This window comes from Cornus florida, unplaced genomic scaffold (assembly GCF_030987335.1).
Source record: "Cornus florida cultivar Cherokee Brave unplaced genomic scaffold, ASM3098733v1 CherokeeBrave_3.0.0_Hap2_Chr05, whole genome shotgun sequence".
NCBI lineage: Eukaryota > Viridiplantae > Streptophyta > Magnoliopsida > Cornales > Cornaceae > Cornus > Cornus florida.
Window position 1 is genome coordinate 35,769,258 of NW_026775575.1, and position 6,583 is coordinate 35,775,840.

The window sequence follows — 6,583 nt, forward strand, 5'->3', positions numbered from 1 at the left end:
ACTTGAACGCTTGGTCAAGGATGAGATTATAAGACCACTAAATTTTTCAGATTTTGATGTGTTGATTGTGTCAAGGGGAAGATGCAGAAGAAACATAATTTTGAGGCTAGTCGGTCATCTAGTCTTTTAGGCCTTATTCACACAGATATTTGTGGTCTGTTTCCTACCGCTTCTCAAGGAGGACAAAGGTATTTTATTACCTTTATTGATGATTTCTTAAGGTATGCTTATTTGTACCTAATACACCAAAAGTCCAATGCACTTAACATGTTTAAGATCTATTAGACTGAAGTTGAAAAACAGTTAGGCAAAAAGATTAAAATTGTACGATCGGACAGAGGTGGTGAGTATTATGGGAAAATGGACCAGGAGGGTGTGAATCATGGTCCTTTCGTCTCGTACTTCAAGGAGCAAGGTATAGTGCCACAGTATACCACACCTGGTTCTCCTGAACAAAATGGAGTTGCAGAGAGGAGAAATCGCACCTATCAAGATGCCGTTCGCAGTATAATGAGTCATTCTTCACTACCTGAGAATTTTTGGGGAGAAGCTTTTAAAACGGCAGTTTATATTTTTAATAGGGTGCCATGTAAAGCAGCTCTTGAAATACCTTACAAGCTTTGGACAGGGTGTAAACCTAGTCTTTGATATTTGCATGTGTGGGGATGTCTTGCAAAGGCAAAGTTGTACAATCCTGATATTAAGAAGCTTAATCCTCGCACTGTTACTTGTCATTTCATTGGGTATCCTGAGAGATCATTTGGTTACAGATTTTATTGTCCCTCTAGAGCTATGGAGATTGTTGAGACCAGTCATGCAAAATTTATTGAGAATGATGAATCCAGTGGGAGTTTGGATCATCGTATTTTTCCTTTTATAGAGGAGCAATCTTCTGTGCTTATTCCATTTGCTACAGATTTAATTCTCATTTCAGTGATTCCATTCAAAGTTTCTAATCCCACCCCTTCAGTTATTCCTTATATGTAGCCTCTTATTTCACCTTTTAATCCACTTTTTGAGCCTGATCAACTTAGAAGATCTTTAAGAACTCGGAGATCCGCCATACCTGATGACTTTGAGGTGTATGTTAGTGAGGTTGACATTGGTGAGCATGAGGATCCAACTTCATTTAATGAAGCCATGGAGAGTCATGAATCTTCTAGTTGGATAGATGCTATGAAAGATGAAATGCACTCTATGGATGTTAATGGGGTGTGGGAGCTTGCTGATTTACCTACAGATCGCAATGCGATGGAGTGCAAATGGGTCTTTAAGACCAAGAGGGATTCACTTGGAAATGTTGATAGATATCAAGCTAGATTGGTGCCTAAAGGTTTTAAGCAGAAGCCAGGTGATGATTTCTCTAAGACTTTCTCTCTAGTTTCATCAAAGAATTCTTTAAGAGTCATTCTTGCTATTGTTGCACATTATGATCTTGAGTTGCATCAAATGGATGTGAAGACAACATTCCTTAATGGAGACCTTGAAGAAGAGATATACATGTCTCAACCTGAAGGTTTTGTGGGTAAGGGACATGAACATCAAGTGTGTAAATTAAAGAAATCAATTTATGGGCTCAAACAAGCTTCACGATAGTGGTACTTGAAATTTGACGAAGTGATTACTAGCTTTGGATTTAAGGAGAATGTTGGAGACAAATGCATATATCTCAAGGTCAGTGGGAGTCGTTTTATTATGCTTGTTTTATATGTTGATGATATCTTACTAGTTAGCAATGACATTCATGCGATACATGATACGAAGAATTTTTTATCAAGTTATTTTGATATGAAGGATATAGGCAATGCTGAGTTTGTCTTGGGTATTAGGATCCATAGAGATCGCACTTCAGGCACACTTGGTTTATCTCAAAAGACATATATTAATAAAATTTTAAAAACTTTTGGGATGAAAAATTTTGCACCTGGTGAGGTTCCAGTTGTAAAAGGGGATATTTTTTTAGAGGAACAATATCCTAAGAATGAGATTAAGAGAAGTAAAATTGATATCACCGCATATGCGTCTGCAGTTGGAAATCTGATGTATGCTATGACTTGCATTAGACCAGATATTAGTTATGTGGTTGTGATGCTTGGAAGATTTCAGCAAAATCCAGGTATTGCTCATTGGAGGGTTGTGAAGAAAGTTTTGAGGTATCTTCAGAGAACAAAAGAGTTTGTCTTGGTATATAGGAAATTAGATTGTTTGGAGATAATTGGTTATTCTGATTCGGACTATCTAGGTTGTTCGAGTAGTAGGAAATCCACTTCTGGATATATTTTTATGTTGGCTCAGGGAGCTGTATTATGGAAAAGCTCTAAGCAATCTATTATCGCAGATTCAACTATGTATGCAGTTGATCAGTTGTTATGAAGCGACCAAACGTGCCATGTGGTTGAAACAGTTTATTGCGGATTTAAAGGTTGCAGACTTCATATACAAGCCTTTGATAATTTTTTGTGATAATGAAGCTGTCACAAAATATGTGAAAAATGAAAATTTGACCAATCGTAATATGCACATAGATGTGAAATACCTTTACGTGTGCGATAAGGTTAAACAAGGTATTATTGAGGTTCCCCATATAGATACAGTAAGGATGATTGCAGATCCTCTCACTAAAGGTCTTCAGCCAAAAATATTTAAAGAGCACGTGATTTGGATGGGTATTCAAGAGTCATTGTGTTATGATGTCTAATTTCTCTATTACATCATGTTACATTGCAGTTGTTTTTCTTTTAGTTTATTTACACCTTATGGTGATAGTTGTTTGCATGAAAATAAAGTTATGATGCATCATCATCATTATTATTATTACATCGTTGTATATAATATGTGCACGTGTTATTCTTGTTGCCTGAGAGTGCTATTGCACTCATGAAGTTGTTTGGGCTAGATGTAAAATTGGCACCACATTGGTAAATCCAAACATAACTACTAAAGTTTGCCTGTGGGAGTGTTAACGCTCTATGAGGATAGCTTGGGCTAGATATGAGATTGGCTCCATATCGGTAAACCCTCACATTGAACAGAAGGTTGGCGGTTTGCTGTAATATGTTCAGGTGACATACTGCGATGGTATGAAGCAGGACGGATAGTGAGGTGTGTGTTTAGACCACATGCAGTTTGCATATCTCATGAAATACAGTAAAAACCACTATATTTGCTTGAATCCTAGATGGAATCGGTTTTGAGACCATGGAACTGTTTAGACTAATATATTACTTGTTTACGCATTCATGATCCACTATTGAGGAAATTTATGGAGGAGCGTGTTCTAAAGTTTCAATCCATCAATTTCGATAATTGTGTTTTCTAAATAAAAATGAGTGGCCACTCGACTTTTATAAAGCGTGTTGTAATCCATAATGTCATTTTATAAAACTTAGAGTGCATGGACCAAGTGGGAGATTGTTGGAATTTATATATATATATTTAAATAATAAATATTATTTTATGGTCCTATGCACTACGTTCTCTAAAATAGGATTGCAATGTGATTATTGATACTTGATGGATTGGGTTTGTACTTTCCAATTTGGTGGTCTAATTGGGAGTATAGTTTTATACTGTTGGATTGTGATTTTTCAACTTATTTGGTGTGATTTAATTCTAACCATTGATATCTAAGTTTCCATGATAGGAAGGGAGATTTAGATATACTTGTTTGTAGATAAGTCGTCCCCCTGTTGTTGTTATAAATAAGGGTTTTAAAACCCTTATTCAATCCTATCGTATCGACAACTTTTAGAAGGGGGTAAAGCGCTCTATTTTTCAGATCTCTCAAAGGGCGATAAGAAATTCTCAAAGATATCTAAAGTTAATCATTAATCAGGTACGAGTTTAAATTACTCTTTAATTAATTACAGTATATTTTGATTTCTACATTGATTTAATTTATTAAAATCCAACATTGTCACAGTGTCTAATGTAATTGGCATACTTAACAGTTCTGTACAGTCCTGGGTGATCATCATCTACCACTGCTTCCAATTTCCACTTCCTCGTTTGGCACAATTAAGGTTGCAACAGATATTCTTGACTTCTTCTCATTTGTAACAACCCTGTGCTCAACACTTTTATACATTCCATTGTTCCACAGCTGCAAAACCAAGAAGCTTATAAATTTACCATCCAAAAAAAAAACAAAGAAGGTATAAATCCTATCAAATTTTGTTTAGAGGGTACCTCCATGGCGTCGCCTATGTTCACAACTATTGCGTTTGGAATCGGTTTTACTAAAACCCATCCTCCCTCATGCTTAATTTGGAGGCCGGAAATGCCATCATCTTGCAGAAGTAAGGTTATGGAGCTCTCATCAGAATGTGGACTAATGCCAATGACTACGTCAGGACTCGAGCAAATCGGGTAGTAGTTAAGTCGTACTGAATGTTTCATTTCCCCATGATACTCTTGCAGACTCTCTTTTTCCATGCCCATTACCAATGATAAATTGGCAAAGATCTGGTTAGTCAGTGTCTGCATTTCTATGGAGTACTCTTCAACTGCTTCTCTGTGGATCCAGCAAAAATAAATAAATAAATAAATAAATTGTATGATATATAATTGTGTGTATATGGATAGTGTAGGTATGTTATCACTGTTATGTTTTTTCAGTCTTATTATTATGTTCTTTTTCGAGTTTTCTCTATATGTTTCTCATAAATCTCACTTCAAATTTTGTAGTTAGATAACTAATTAATTTTATTATTATTTGTTTACAGAGCTAGAGAAGCAAAGAAACATACTTGAAACCTGGAATTGTGGTTGGCCAGTACTTCATATTCCTGCAGTTAGGTGGTAATGTCATCAACAAAATCATGTCATTTCAATCGAGTTTTTGCTGATCTGAGACTACATAGATTTGGCCATATGCATGAAGATCATTTGCTGCCATTGCGTACTTCTTTTTCTCTTCCAAAGGGAGATCGAAAAACGCTGTCACAGCAGCCTTCATTTTATATATGCAGCACCTTGTCCGTCACCCCGTGATTTGTTATCTACCAATTATATATTAAAACATGTGTTTATATATATATATATATATATATATATATGAGAGATTAATACTGTCAAAGTAGATAGATATATGGTCAATCAAATTAGAAAGAGATGATGAGAAATACCTGGAAGAAACCCCACTCCTTGCAAGCGGAGTCCAATCTTTTTTGCTCATTTTCATCTCCATTATCAAGCAAAAAGAGATTTATGATTGGGATTTGAGATGAAACTGGAGTTGTTTCAGAATGTAGAGGTCTGTTTTGTTGATTTTGTATGTAGCTTTCAGGAACACTCTGAGAATCATTTCTTACTATTTCTTGGACACTGGGTACAGCTCTAGAGCTTCCCCAATTCCATCCTTTATCATCATCCTTCACACCTCCATTTTCTACTTTTGAATCCATCATTTTGTTGTAGCCACTGAACACTTTTCACGGTTCTGTAATTTATACTAGGCTATTTGAAGCTCACGTACCATTTTGGATGATGTTTTGTGTATGGTATAACTTGTCTGATTACGGAGTAGTCGTATTATATTAATTAAAGAGCAAAATTGAAACTAGGTATGAATTAATAATAATCCGAATATTACCCTATTTATCATCGATCTTGGTAGCATTTGGATGACTTTCTGTTTCTTGTTTGCCAGATTGTTGTTATATTAAATGCAGAAAGCGTCTCATTCTGCCAATATTTTTGTTTTTTCGTGTTTGGTTTTTGTTTTTGCCTAGTTTATCATCTTTTACATGGCAAATCCTTATATTTGCCCTTTTCAAAATATAGAAAGAAAGAAAATGTTTTTATTATTGTGATTGTGACAAGCTAGTCGATGGAGAAAATAAGAATTCCCATCCCTGAAAATGATAAAATATACTTAAAAAAAGAAAAAGAAAAATTCTATATCTTATCTTTATTTGTTTTTTCAAATACAAAGGTATCATTTTTAGAATTCGGTAAGGTATTATTTTTAGAATTCGGTAAAGAGACAAATTATTATTATATATATCATAAAAGTTTCATATTGATTAGTCCAATACAGTAAGTAATAGAAATCATTAATTATATAATAAATAAAAGCAGTCAAATTTTCCAGTCAAGTTGATTCAGATTATTCCAACAATTGATTACTTATTTGTTTGTTGTATTAAAAAGCCTGTTTAAATTTCCAGTAGAAAGACGTTAGATTACTTATTTGTTTGTTGTACAAAAAAGCCTTCCTAAATTTCCAGTAGAAAGGAATTTCACTAACAAAAAGGCTTTTAGTGCTACCCAATATTCCTTCTTTTCCCACATATTTTTACACTATTTTGATATAGAAGTACGTTTTTTTGGAATTGCTATTTAAAAATTAAGAAATCGCTCATTGTTATAGCTGGATGTGAGGCATTCATTTCATATATTAATCGCTCAAGCAAGTGTGCTTTGTTGCCCGGTTGGTGGCTAACTTCCACGATGTGGTGTGTGAACTTTGGTTCGAGTCACCTATCTCATTCTCTTCTAACCTCAAACTCCTTCGCAAAAAATAAAATAAAAAAATCAATCGCCAAAGACGACCATAAGTTAACGACAACATTAAAAACCT

The 6,583-nt window shown here is 34.7% G+C and overlaps 1 pseudogene; it reads right to left on the reverse strand.

Moving 5' to 3' along the window:
* Positions 1 to 3,900: 3,900 nt before the first annotated feature.
* LOC132309138 (oxoglutarate-dependent flavonoid 7-O-demethylase 1-like) lies at positions 3,901 to 5,405 on the reverse strand (annotated as a pseudogene).
* Between the last annotated feature and the right edge of the window lie 1,178 nt (positions 5,406 to 6,583).